This window comes from Lepisma saccharinum, chromosome 4 (genome assembly GCF_977018435.1).
Source record: "Lepisma saccharinum chromosome 4, izLepSacc3.1, whole genome shotgun sequence".
In the NCBI taxonomy this organism is placed as follows: domain Eukaryota; kingdom Metazoa; phylum Arthropoda; class Insecta; order Zygentoma; family Lepismatidae; genus Lepisma; species Lepisma saccharinum.
This window is the reverse complement of record NC_139232.1, coordinates 69,663,165-69,678,596: the sequence shown is the minus strand read 5'-3', so window position 1 is coordinate 69,678,596 and position 15,432 is coordinate 69,663,165. Positions and strand designations below refer to the sequence as shown.

The 15,432-nt window shown below is 40.1% G+C and overlaps 1 protein-coding gene across 1 annotated transcript in view; it reads left to right on the top strand.

The window, feature by feature from the left end:
- The first annotated feature begins 2,983 nt into the window (after positions 1-2,983).
- The window catches only part of LOC145986558 (dual oxidase maturation factor 1-like), a 445,828-nt gene continuing 433,379 nt past the window's right edge, over positions 2,984-15,432 (top strand). Inside the window, exon 1 of the mRNA XM_083120706.1 lies at positions 2,984-3,753. The gene's annotated coding sequence lies outside the window, so the exon portion shown is untranslated. The remainder of the gene's footprint in view (positions 3,754-15,432) is intronic.

Genomic DNA, 15,432 nt, shown 5'->3' with positions numbered 1-15,432 from the left:
GAATGGACACTCACAAACATCCATGCCCAGACCAATATTCGAACCCGGAACCCCTGGCGTCGTTGCCCGATGTGGAAACCACTCAGTCACGGGAGCCGGCAGTTTCTTCAGCATATTTGCAGAAGATACAATTCATTCTACAGGTGTATCAATATATACTGTATAAAACACCTTATTACTAACTTCGTTGACCATGTAGTACAAGAGCTGCAAGATCTATTATACGAAGCCAATCATTCAAGAGCACCGCTTGTTCAAATATGAAAAGGATGGTGGACATGTTACAGACCGTCGTAAATCGAAGTTTATTGGGCACGGTCGTGTCCCCAGATGGCTGAAACCTGTCCTTTCGCTGTCCCACCCACCATGTTCGATATTTTTCTTTTACCCAATTGTCATCCTCTACCCCTTATGGACTCTGCAATGTTGTGTCACAATCATAAAAGCCTGCCTGTCCCACATGTAAGGAGACCACCTGGTACGTTTGGCATATGTTCCCGGATTTACCACTCGAGAAACACTTTTTCCAACTGAAACGGAGCAACGGTTGATTTTTGCGTGAAACACAGTGTTATATTGGAAAAAATTGCTATATTGGGGATCCAGAAACTTCTTTCTCAGCATAGGAATTGTAGCTATATATGATATGCGCCAAAGTGTTAAAAATCTACAAGCAAATTGGGGGGGGGGGCGAATTCCCGCTCATTTCCCCTTACGAATATCGTGGTGAAACCAAAAGCACGAGACTTTCACAAAAATTGTTGAATTTCCTAATTTTCTGTAATCACGAAGACGAGGATGAAATGATGATTACATAAAATTGATGAATGGCCAATTCCAACGGAGCATTCATGGTAAGGACAGGATTCGAAGCTGGAACCAGTGTGAACGGACAAGGTGCTCGATCTTGTATTATTTCTTATTCCTTTTATTTTATATTTTTAAGAGGTTAGGTCTCATATGTGTAATATATTTTTTTAAATCTCTAGACATGTATTTTTCTTAATGCATTGGTATATTCTAATAGTTTCACATATTATATTTCATTCTACTTTGGTTATTGTACATCGCACTTCTCCGGTTTATTTGGACGATGAGGATGAATGATGAAGTGACGAGACAGACACAATGATACATTTATATCTTCTTTCGATCCCACCGCCGAATATTCCGGGTCCGAATCTCGGCCTAGGCATGAGTGTTCTTTGTGAGCGTTTCTTCATCACTTTCATCTAATCATCACGCGCCCTAATCGTCACGATTAGCCAAAAGTGACAGAGAAGCACCGAAACAAGTAAATATACAAGTACGTTTACATCCTAACCAACCTGAGCTTCTGACTTCGAAGCATGTCATTCTGATTACTCCCGCCGCATACCACATTCCTCGATTGGTGCGCCCAAAGGGTGCTGGAAATGATTGCCTACTAAGGAAATGATGTTAAAAGTATAGGTCTGACTCCATAAAGAATAATTGGTGTCCCCCTCCCATTGAGAAATTCTAAGATACGCCTCTAACAATATTTAAACATTCAAAACAAATCAATTATACAGGGTGTTCATAAAGTTCCGGTACCATTACAAAAAAACGTAGCTCGGAAACTACTCGTACATGCAACTGATGCGTACGTTGTCTTCGTCTACCTTGATGCGTGATAGAGTAATAGGCATCCCCTCATTGGTAAAAAGATGTTCGAGGTCTTCTGGATATGCATTTCCCTGGCAGGTGGATAGGCCGCGATGGACCTATTCACTGGCCACCGCGCTCTCCTGATATCACACCCTTGGATTTCTTTTTCTGGGGGTATGTCAAAGATTGTGTTTACCGCAGTCATGTTCCAGATGTTGATACTCTTCGAAGAAGAATAACGGAGAGTATCCTAAATGTTACTGGTGATTCGCTGGGGCGCAGAAGTGGATTACCGCCTTGATGTTCTGAGAGCAGCTAGAGGGGTGCACATTGAGGTGTATGGCATACGTATAAACGTGGAGAGTTGTAGCTGATCTTGCAATCAACAGAATTGTTCTATTGCATATAGTTTCCGAGCTATGTTTTTTGTAATGGTACCGGGACTTTATGAACACCCCGTATATATTGACTCCTCTCTCTCTCTCCCCCCTTTAGAATATAGATTAGGTTCATACGCGCACGCCAGCACATGCACGCGCGCGCGTGTACCACATACAAACGCATAGAACGGCGATATAGTTGATGGAAATAGGTTTGTCAGCTCGAGAGTTGCTTGCTTTTAAAACAGGTACCAATCGTCGAATTAGGTATTTCTTCATACTAACGAGTACGTCATCGGCTTCATGATATCTCTCAAATTTATTTCTTGGCCTTTTAACGATGAGAATTAATATAGATTGGCTGAAACGTCCGAAGGGACACTAGCAAAGGTACATTTATGCGTGCAGGTCGGGACTCGAAACCGGAACATTCGATATCACTCGACCACTGATGCGGCACTACAGAACAGAGGCAGATGTAGAGCTTAAAGATGTTGAAACTGACACAAACCGATAAAAGCCATCGTGAACCTCTTAATAAAAACACCACGTCGAACTCCAACCAAAGGATTGGAATCGTCGAGTCACGTACAGTACAAGCAACAAGAATAGGAACGTGATCATTGGTGAATTTGAGGCGTGCGTTTGGTAATTGAAAAAGCAGAGAGAGAGAGAGAGAAAGACCGAATCTGTTGCATAATTATTTTTGCACGCATCGCTGCGTTTGGTCATTCTTTCTTTTGTCTAACAGAATGAAAAAATGCAGGTATGCGATGTTTGCTTAATGGAAGAAACCAAAGAAATTTCCTCCCGGAGCCTGTCCTTGGGCTCGTTAGCCCTTCCGGTTGACTTCCGCTGCAGCCGAAGAACCTCCAAACGATTTTATTGCTCACCTCGGTGGTCGCTGGTGCCAGCGCTGGCTCGCAAGGAGAGTGAAATTCAGGTTAAACAAAGTTTGCGTTCAATTGGTGATCCTGTGGCTACCTTTTTCGTGGGCGGCGTTACGAGGAGTTATTGTCGATCGTGTGCTTATCCTACGAATTTTCTGTGGAATGATTGTCGAAGAATTTTCGTTCAATTGTTGATCCTGTTTCGTGCGTGTTGCTGTTAAGAAAGATAACTGTCTATCATGTGCTTATCCTAAGAATTCTCCGTTGAAAAATTGTCTCTCTTTTGCCTAGTTTTTCGTGTGTGCTGTTACGAGAAATTATCGTTGATCGTGTGACTGTCATATGAATTTTCTATGGCATAATGGTAGAAGACTTTATGTTACATTGTCGATCTTTTCCCTGCTTTTTCGTGAGGAATTTTCGTCGGTCATGTGGCTCTCCTAACACCTGCCCGTTCAATAATTGCCAATCTTATGAATACTGTGTGTCTATAAAGACATTTTGATGAATATATTGTGGCTGTTGCAAGCCCCCTTCTACACCTAGTGTCTTCCCAAGGAATTTTTGACAGCTACCAGCACCGTGCATTTTCTGCCAAATAATTTCTAATTAAAATGTTGATCGTCTGCTGTTCGCCGGAAGAGACCTTTTGACCGATGTCAATATCCGGTAAAATTTAGAGCTCCATATTTTTGTTCGTCCAGAAGTGTTTTGTTGTGTACTGCTACCCCATTGTAATCAAAATCACTAAGAAATGCCTTATGGTTATTAGAAGTGGATTTCAGTATATAGTGCTCCGATATACAAGGAGGGATTTTCAAGTGTGAAGACCTTGGTTTCAAAGCCATTACAAGGTGAGTAGAAAATGCTATTTCATATTTTGTGTTCATAATTATTGTTGAAAAATGTGAGCTAAGTGATTGGGGAAAATGTTTCATTGAAGAATTATCTTGGCAAGATATTCAATCCTCCCGTCCGTCTTCTTCAACGCTTGCCAGAGTTTGTTATATCGGCCAATCAGCAATGGATCTGCATTTGAGAGTGAGATCGCATCGAACTCAGGACCCCAGTGAATTTTGAATTTGAATTCAAAATTTTGGGTGCGCCAGCACTTAGGCTATTTTGCACCCTTCACTTTATACGGGGTCCAGCCCCTTACCGTAACTAAAATAACAACTGTAGTGTCGTGTCGTAACTGAAATATTAATACATTCTGACTGGTTAAAAGCTGGGGCGCTCAGGCACTCAGCACACATAAGAACGAAACACAGGGCAACACAGAATTATACTGGCATGGGGCCAGTCGCCAGAGCCTCGTTCGTCTGAAAATTGCAGTCCAGGGTGTACTAAGTGGAAGTGAGGTTGACAGTTGGGTGTACTACGTGGAAGGTCACCCCTTATAACCCAGGACCCCAGTGGTTCGAGCTTTAAAGTGGACTTAAAATAGTAACTCAATGAATCAATTATTTATTAGTCTTGATATCTTCGATTGATTACTTCAACTACTATTTTGACATTATTATTGTTATTAGTTTATATTATCTCTAAAAATCCAAATTGTTTTTCGTAAGAATAAATTGATGTTGAAGTGGGACTGTTGTCCTCCTCCGTGGCCATACGGTATAAGGCTCTGTGCTTTGGACTCCGACTGCGTGACGGCATGTGGGTTCGAGTCCGCTTGGGTTCAATCTCTGGGTTCTCGACCTGTGTATAGGACCGGTGGCAACCCACCATCGTGAGGAAATTAGGGAGCTACCAGTGAGTAGCGTAACCTGCTCTCGTAAATCTCCTACAACGGCTGGGGGTTCGACGTGCTAACCCCACGTCACCCCATTACCGGTTGAAGATCACCACACCTCTAGGTAGGATTGTGGGAGGAAAACTGGCAGCCGGGAGATAGGCCAAGGCACGGGTTATGTTAGTGGAACATTAACATTAACATTTTCACTAAAGCAGTCCCTGTTTTACATATTTTCGACATTGAAAATATATAATCTCTGTCTACATGTGTATTTTTAAAATTACAGTCTTTGTTTTTATATGACCTCATTATAATGGTAAATAATTGTTTCTTGGGACTACCACAGCCAATAGAACCCTCTGACCGCAGTCGATGGAAACGTGGCAATTACATCTTGCGTGTATTGCAGTCGACTTAGATTGGCCTACTCACAACAATGCGAAAAAAAAGAACAAAGGCCGAAGCAGGTGTTTCACAACAATCGCGCTCGGTCCTTATCACCAAATGACAGCTTTTTTTCCAAATGATGCCGGGAGCTTCGTGATCACGTAATCTCTTCCCCGAGACGTATAAGCTACCTCGTGCAGCGGCCGATGGCTAATTGCAACATACAAGAATGCATTCACGATGGGAATTGAGCTTCCACTGTAGTTTTTCGTTTGCGAACGGTATCTGCGAAGACGGTTTCTTTAATAAGGCAAATAGGGCAATTGAGGGCCACACAAAGGATTGTTGAGTAACACACTGGAGCTAATAATGTCGCTCTTTCATTGTTGAATGTCTGTCTCCAGTTATTGCTGTTTAATCGCATACATCTTGCTGCCAACTGTGTGGCCCTTCGCAGTTAGGATGTTGAGAATTGAAATCCCTGGTGTTTCTCACCATGCGCTATTGTTGCTTATTAATTGCTTGCCTGTAGAGCAGTGTACGAATTAATTTTAGGAAGATGGGTAGATTTCCATTCAATGGCGTATTTGTGATTTCATTTCGGGAGGTAGTTTTATTTGGGGGGGTATGCAAATGTGTTATCAGTCAGTAAGCTAAACTATTGCCTTGTGGTTTCTAAGTACCTTAGAATATTGGTTTTAACCTACGCCATAAAATCTTATGATAACATTTACACGTAATTTAGAAACAGGATACAGTAAAACCTCGTTAATCCGGAACCCGATAAGCCGGACTTCGCTTAATCCAAATAGGCAAAAGGCAAAAAAAAAAAATCAGAATGCAAGGTTGTTTTAAATGTGGCTAGAAGTAAGTCAACAAGAGAACTTCCCAAAGAAAAGGCTGTCAACCACTGATGAAATTCTGTTTCCCGCAGACTTTGTACTGTACTGTATAGTGTATTTCGGCTTATGCCCTTTAAATACACCATAATAAACGTGTTTTGTTGTTATAAACGGAGTTTTAATGAACTTTCTACTGTTCGTTTAGGTTATTTCAGTCAATCCGGACTTTCGTTAAACCGGTCAACTTATCGCCCTCATTAGTCCGGATTAACGAGGTTTTACTGTATTTACATTCTAAGAAAACCCAAACTCATACAAAGTTATCGAAAAGTAACCACCAAAACATGATCAAATGTATATTGCCAAGATTTAACCTACCTACGGGTTTCTTGTGAACACTTTAGACATGTAAAATATCAGCACTATGCATGCGATGGAAACCAGCTTGCTGTTGGCTCGGTGAGGTTGGCCATTTGCAGAATAGTGTCCTCCTTTAATCCACAAGGCTGAATATGTTCCGGCAGGGAAATCTATGATCATTGGACATCACGAATGACTTTTCAGTTATGTTTGTTACATAATTACTAAATGGTACACTATATACGGTACTTTCAATTCCATTTTCTTTGAGGAGGGAAAGACATCACTGGCAGGGATCATTTGGGGGAATCCTCCCCACACTCTCTACACTCAGAGAACCAAATGCATCATATCGATTGATGCACCAGAATGCATCGATTGATGCATTAAAGTGTGTTTTATGACTTCTTCAAAGAATCAGATTCACATTTGATGCATTTGGGTGCATTTTTGTATGTCGTGAAAGAAACACCAATGTGCAGCATTTGATTCAAGTGAGGATTTCTTTCAATCGAGATGCACTTCAATGCATCAGTTGATGTTCCTTGATTCACCTTCCTGCATCATCAAAAAAGATGCATTCTGGTTCATCAAAACTGATCAAGGTGCATCAAAACGCATCAACTGATGATGCATTGAAGTGCATCTCGACTGAAATAAATCCTCACTTGTATTTTATACTATACTACTCGATACGCATCTGCAAAAATCATAATTACCAATCTTCGGCGGCCTAAGGATTCTTAGGATCAAATTCTCCTTATGAGCTATGAATCAAAAAAGATTTCAAGATTCGCGATCTCTATGAACTATCTAGTCTCAGTTGCCCAGGAGGACGAGTCGATCAAATTGGTGTTTCTTTCACGACATACAAGAATGCACACAAATGCATCAAATGTGAATCTGATTCTTTGAAGAAGCCATAAAACACACTTTAGTGCATCAATCGATGCATTCTGGCGCATCAATCGATATGATGCATTTAGTTCTCTGAGTGTGCGTGGCCTCAAGTAAAAATCATTCAACCCTATGAAGTTCGAGTTATATACCACTCGGGAGGAAGATAATTCCTAACGACCTTCACTGGACTGACGCCAACGAAGCCGCTTTCGAAATGTCCTCACCTTTCAAAAACCGCTATGGTATTCCAAATTCTGAAAAAAATGCATTGTAATCAAGGACGTATTTAGGGGGGTCCGGACCCCCTAAAAGACTTAGTAAATTAAATGATGAAAATAATGAAAATATACTTGTTTAATCGAGAGGTATTTATTTCCGCCAAATGTATTGGAAGGAAAGGTTTATATTGGGATCATACGACTTTGAATGACAGTACCAAAGAAGATTTATCACTACTTAACGTAACATTCAAAAAATATCACCAGGAACTTTACTTTTCATCAACTGTATCTAACATCCTCTTTTATATTCAATAAATATTCAATTCTTTATCTATTTGACATTAATTTCCTTGCCAGGGCAGGTTTCTTTTTCTTTTTTCAATTTTTGCCGGCCTGAACTACACGTAAGCTAGGTGCTATTATACCACTATTCGGTATACTTTCCGTATCCGGAAAACGCCTGAAACTCGCAATTTATGTCACTTTCCATATTCCTAGTTATGTATTCTGCATTGAGAAACATTGCTGAAGGTGGCACTTCGCTTTTTTCATGGAAATTATCTATATTTTTGACGTATGAAGTAAATTGTGTTCGATTCTTTTTCCCTTCGGTAACACGATAAATGGCGGTCACGGTTTCACTACCGTAGTCGGCATGCAGTGTTTCCACCCCCACTCCACTATTGACACACAGCCCCACGAACCATTTGCGGAAAAGTACCTTCTTCAGTTACAAAAACACGTGTCTGGAAACATTGACCGGGATTACGTCATCACTTACGGGCAACATCCGGCTGGAAGGAAATGGATGCAACAGGTTTCGTGCATCGGTCACACATTTATATCGAAAAATACATGATTTACCGGCAAAATTCAATGAACGATGCGAGAAAACACTTCCCCGAACTTCCACAAGTCTAAAGAAACTGCATTCGGTAAGGAATTTCTCCTGTAAATTTTAAGAAATCCGTTTTCCGGATACGGAAAGTTTACCCACTATTCTTACAATGGCCTTTTAGCTATTCATAAAATAAAAATATAAAAATTAATTTGAATATTTTAATTAATTTAATATAATTATAATTATTTTAGTTTAAACATTATTATTATTATTTTGAGACATTTGGTCCGAAACATATTTCTAGATACGTGCCTGATTGTAATTGTAGAAGTCCTGCTTAGAATCCTTCTAGAGAATTCACGTGATTCTTCGTATGGTTTGATTTTTCCGTTGTCAACCTATTCGCAATAGTTGCGTGGCTACGTAAGCCTATTGTGCATCACTGATATCTAGGGCTTCCCGATGGCGTAGTTGTTATATTGTCGTCTTGTAATCAAGGGGTCCCTGGTTCGATACCTGATGTAGGCACATAGTGGTTCGGATGCCACTTTAAACTGTTGGTCCAGTCACGATTACCATTTTTGTGCATAAAGTGGACTTAAAACACACACAAACAAAAACAAAATCACTGATATCTAGCGAGAAAAGCCACATGAAAATTAACAAGAATGCTGCAGAAGGAATTCTAAGCAAATGTATTTTTTCAGAATTTGAAATGTTGATGGATTGACTTAGTTCATTTTACGTCGCTTTTCTCCCTATTTTGGCTAATCGCGACGATGGGGATGATTGATGATAAAATGAGATGGATGAAGGGGGACACACAAAAACACATGGACAAGGTATAACACAAGCCCAATAGAGATTTATACTGGCTGAGAGTCCAAACGCCAGAGCTTCAGTAGTCTGCAAGAATGCAGTCCAGGGTGTACTACATGAAAGGGAAGTTGACATTTGGGTGACTACTGGAATGCCATCCCTTAGACACCAGAATTTGAAATAACATAGCGGTTTCTCGAAAAAGAGGACTTTTCGAAAACGGTTAAGCTAATGTCGCAAAAGGTCTAGAGGAGCCCTCGGTTCTCCAGTTTTGATTTTTGATATACAGTAAAACCTCGTTAATCCGGACTTCTCTTAATCCGGACAGGCAAAAGGCAAAAAAAGAGCAATATGCAAGGTTTTATATGTGGCTAGAAGTCAACAAGAGAACTTCCCAGAGGAAAGGCAGTCAACCACTAATGCAATTCTATTTCCCGCAGACTTTGTAGTGTACTGTATAGTGTATTCAGGCCTATGCCTTTCAGATACACCATGATAAACGTGTTTTGTTGCTATAAACGGAGTTTTGATCTTTCTACTGTTCTTTTAGGTTATTTCAGTTAATCCGGACTTTCGTTAAACCGGTCAACTTATCGCCCCCATTAGTCCGGATTAACGAAGTTTTACTGTATGGCTAACAACCAAACACGCCAAAAATAAATAAACACGCTCCGGTACCAAACTACAACTTCAAGTTGGGTGGATCTTTGAGAGACACTAAGCAAAGGACATGAACTAGTATGTTAAATAAATCTTCCTGGGCAAAATTGACTAATCCTGCATTGATCACATATATTACTGTCATGCGAGCAGACACTGAGTGTGATCCATTAGCAGGGAACAATGCGTTGTAGTGGAACGTATCCTCGTTCGTATGGAAGGTGCACGCGTAGCTTTCTACGCTAGAGTCTTGCTTCAATAATCCCGCACAAGGTTCCATCATTGCCTAACGTACACTTTCGCTGTCATTTTTCGAAGGTTGCAGACACAAAAAATATAACTATTCTTCCTCCACTGTAAAAACGAAGACGGTGTAAACAAATTCGCATGGTTCTGATAAAATTCTATTGGCTGTTTGAATGGTAACTGTGCAGGAAGCTTGCGCGTAGGAAATTAGCGCATGTGATAAAGTCACACCACTCAACGTAGCTGCTATGTTGAAGTTCTGGAACCTTACATAATGAACTGCTCAGCTACGACGAATGTATTCATGGGCACAATAATACCAGCACAAACACATAGGAAAGGAACTATTTTCTCAGAAGTCACGTGGTTCTGTTTACATTAACATCGTTCTTGCAGTGGCTGGAGAATAGAGGGTTCTTCAGGTAGTGGATTTACGATTTGGAGGAGTTGGTCTTTTTTTATGTTAGTTGTCTACTGTGTATGCAGTACAGGCAACAACGTAGTGTATTTTAAGGAATGCTGCCGAGTAACTCAGTGTGTGTGGGTGGTAAGCAGTGGCGTATAAAGAGTCAAATATCTGGGCTATCTCACTACGTCAAGTTGTCCTAGGCTATGAATAGAGATTAGTTTACCAACTCATAAGAAATCAGGTTGCCAACTCATAAGAAATCAGGTTGCCAACTCATAAGAAATCAGTTTGCCAAGTCATAAGAAATCAGGTTGCCAAGTCATAAGAAATCAGGTTGCCAACTCATAGGAAATCAGGTTGCAAACTCATAGGAAATCAGGTTGCCAACTCCAGAATCAGGATCATCATCATCTCACTGATATGAATAATTTATATACAATTTCTGATAGATTTTCTCCTTTATTTCATTATCTAGACTTCAGGCTTCGCAGGTAGTCTATATAACCTAGAATATACGCTCCTGGTGGTAAGGACATAATTAGGGGGGAGGGGTCAGGACTCCCTTAAAAGACTTACTAAGACTTTAATCGAAGGTTATTTTATTTCCGCCAAACTTATTGGAAGGCAATGAATGTATTGAAATCTAACGACTTTGAATGACAGTACCCAAAGAATATTTGTGCAAGATTTATCCCTACTTATAATAATATGTAAAATATTACCAGGAACTTTACTTTTCGTCATCTGCACCTAACATTATTTTTTTGATATTCAATAAATATTCAATTCTTTATCTATCTATATTAATTTCTTTGCCAGGACAGTTGTTTTTTTCCTAAAGTTTGTCGAGTTCAACTATACGTAAGACAGATAATGAGTACGCACTGTTATAATATAAGACTATTTTTATACCGTCATTTTACCTATTCATGCAATAAAAACATAATATTAATTAATTTGAATATTTTCATTAATTTAATATGATTATAATTATTAAATTTAAAAATTATTATTTTGAGACACTTGTTTCGGAAACCCCCTCCCCGAAATATATTTCTAGATACGTGTCTGACAGGTGGGTGTGTCTGTGTAATAAGTTGAAAACATTTACGGTTCTTATAAGGTTCTTATAAATCTATAAACATTTATAATATGTAAAAATATTTTGACGTATTCAATTATGGATTCACCTTGTATGAATTTAATGATATGTGTCTACCATGATACAGAAAATGAAGAGTAGTTACCGGTAGTACTGGAAATAGGAGAGGTGGATCCTAGAGGATACCATTTACTGCAGCTAACAGCCGAATTGCTACTCCCACCTACCACAGATTCTGACTCAGAGTTTGAACAAACATCCTTCCACCTAACAATTTCAGGTTTCAGCATTGGTTATCAGCAATGACGGAGCCAAAAGGGAAAGCGGCCAGTTTCCGTGGCGGAGTGGTTAGCGTAAGGCGCTACAAAGGTCCTAGGTTCGAACCATCTTTAAGCCATGGGTATATCACTGCGTTGGTCCCATCATCCGTTTCATCCTCATCGTCGCGATTGACCCATGAGCCTAATGAACCGAAGAGACGCCAAAGAATCGAAACAGAAAGAAAACATGGGAGGCACGGCAGTCCGCCCCCCCCCCCCACCAGCAGTTAAGAAAAAACTAGATAAAAAATACTGCTAAATATCATACAAAGAAGAACATATCTAGGGGTTCCAAGATTTTCACCTCGCCCCCGCCGGAAGACTTACTAAGTACTAAAATTAAATTTTGAAAATATACTTTTTAGCATTTATTGTGTAGTCGATGGTTATAATTTCCTCTGAACTTATTTGAAGGCAAGGCTTTTATTGGGGTCATTGAAGGACAGTACCAATTATTTATGCTTGCACACTCCTATTTAATATGCATTAAATATTAATCAGGAACTTAACTTTTCGCCAACTATATCTAACATCCCTTTTTCTTATTCAATTATTCATGTATTTGACATTCATTTATATCCCAGGGCACTTGCTTTTATGCAAATTATGCCGATCTTAACTAGAGGTAAGCTAGATAATGATTACGGGCTGTTATAGGCCTATCTCTATTTTATCCGGTTTTTACCTAGTCATGTAATAATAACAATATAATATTAATTAATTTGTATTTTTATTTAGTATTAATTTAAATCAATATAATAATAATAAAATAATTTTAATGTAAACGTCATTATTATTATTATTATTATTATTCCTGAGACTTGTTTCGTACCTCCCCGAAATATATTTCTAGATACGTGCCTGCATGCAAAAAGAGCATATTTAGCTGTATATTAAATGTAACAACCCTCACAGAAAGTAGTCGCCTGCCCCCCCCCCCCCCCCCATTTTCTACTTCCTCACTTATTTACTGCCACCGCCACTGGTTATGAGACACGGTGATCTAGAGCTTACAAAGAATGTTTGTGAAAACAGAGAAAACCCTTTGTCCGCACGACGACATAATTACCAACCACCATCAAATTAATTAACGATTAAGCACAGCACGATTACGTCAGAGACACTTCCGAGTTGAAGCCATGCCGTACCCTGGCGCACATTTCGTTAACTCCAAGATGCCGGGAAGATAACCAGTGGCATTTTCCTCCTGAAACCTTTAATTATCTCCTTTTATAATCGCCGGCCTGTTACAGTTCCAGACCCAGGAAATGCATTCAACTTCCTCGCCTTCCCTTTTGTTCAGCATCCAGCATCTTCCGGTGGGCACAGAGCAACAATGCACGGGGAATGTAGGAGCTTGGTGCCAGGATAGACTATAGCCTTATTGTTTGACTCCTCCAATGGCTTGCAGCCCTGTGTAGTGAGTCTTTCAGACCCTTTTTCAGCCTAAGCCCTTTCCCCAGGTGAATGTCTAAGCATCCTCTTCCACTGCCTGTACCAGTGTTCGAAATTACCCCCCCCCCCAAAAGTCACAATAGTTGCAAAATCCGAACCTGATGATCAATTTGACGACTTCATGATCTAATAGGTCGACACTTAGCAACAAAGTGGTTTCCCAATAGATCTTCTGGTATATGTAACTCTCTGGCCTTCTTAAACTCGAAGGTTTATGATTGCAGCAACACAGGTCTTCCATCTGTCCCTATCTTGAGCAAGATCTATTATCCACTCTTTTCCATCCCTACCGATTTCCTTCAGGTCCATCTCTACGTTATCTCTCAATCTTCGTCTTGTGCATCCTTTTGGTCTCTTACCATCAGGTTTCCAATAAAAATTCCTGTAAACTCTTCTTTCCTCTCCCATTCGTGCCACATGGCCTGCCCACGTAAGTCTTCTTGATTAAATCATTCTAATAATATCTGGACATGAATATTAGTTCTAAATTATGTAACCTTCTGCACTCGCCTGTGTCCTCATCCCATTAAGGTCCAAATATTTTTCTAATGATTTCATTTTCAAATACTCTTAATTTATGTTCCTCTTTCAATGTAAGGGACTTAGTTTCGCATTCATATAATACTACAGGGAAAATTACTGTTTTGTATATTTTAACATTTAGTGTCTTAGATATTATGCGAGAGAGAAGTAACATGCATTTCCTGAATTAAAAGTAAAAGTCGCAAGGCGTCAAATCGATCGGGGGATCGAGCTGGGCAGTCATCATGCTGATAAATCATGTCACGTCTTGTAGCTAGAGGCACATCCTCCAACAACATTGCCATCCCGTTCCGCAAAAAATGTTCATAAGTGATGCCATTTAAGATTTGGGGCAGGAAAAATGGCTCGATGAAATTATTGTTGATGACGCCCATCCATACTTCTGCCTGGGCGTGCGACAGTGGCTGGATGAAAAGTACCCAAAGAAATGGATTGGCCGAGGCGGACCGATTCCCTGGCCGGCTCGATCCCCCGATTTGCCGCCTTGCGACTTTTACATTTGGAGCCACATGACAAGGCACCGGTAAACTCGCAAGAAGAGCTCAGGGAGAGGATCTTAACAGCTGGTCAACACGTCAAGGCCCCCATCACATCACGAGTTAAGAGACCAAATGACCCGTAAAAACCTGCGTTCCTGCATTCGTAACGGAGGTGCCCACTTTGAGCAAGACGTGTAATGTTCTTTAATTGTATTGTTCATTGATTCCATACACATGAAGATGAATGAAGTATTATTTCTTGTACACAAATGTAAATGTTAGCAACATTTGTACCTTGTTGGATAGCTGATGACTCAAGGAAGTAATTTAAGTAATTTGTACGGTTCGTGTCATACCATTTTTGTTATTAATACGTTGCCAAGTAAACTAAGAGTGCATTTTTTTATCATCACTTGTAAGTTTAGACCCACCCGGTACTTACATGTGATTGTTACTTGGAAAAAACTTTTTTTAAAACGAACCACTTGTTTGTTAGCTATCAGAAAACGCTTAAATAAGTTCCCTACAATTATCAGTGTTTTCTCAATTCATCTTTTTATGTGGAAAATTGTCATTTTTAGAAAAACAATAGAAACTCGATTATCTCGAAAACTACTAATTTTCGGACGGGGTATCATATGGTCAAATTTATTGCAAATTGTCTCTACTTTAACCCCTTTCAGGGAATACATCTAATTACCAGTCACCCTGTATACAGGGTGGCTCAATAAGTCACTTAACACCCCCAGTACAAGGCCACTGCGGCATGGAACGTGAAAATGGCGATGACCAATCGTTATCAGGCCAAGGGAGAACCACATTGACGTCACCCGCATGGTCGGCAGCCATCTTGATGTCCGCCATCTTGAATTCAACTTCAGAAATTTAAATGGGAAGGGGGTCGTGCGACATATCAAAATGGGCTAGAATTTCACCAGGAAAACAACTGTGACATTTGTTTTCACCTAACTTTAATTGTTGCAGAGTTAACAATACCACAAAGTTATGGCTCAATAAGTCACTTAACACCCCCAGTACAAGGCCACTGCGGCATGGAACGTAAAAATGGCATGACCAAACGTTATCAGGCCAAGAGGGAACCACATTGACGTCACCCGCATGGTCGGTAGCCATCTTGATGTCCGCCATCTTGAATTCAACTTCAGAAATTTAAATGGGAAGGTGGTCGTGTGACATATCAAAATGGG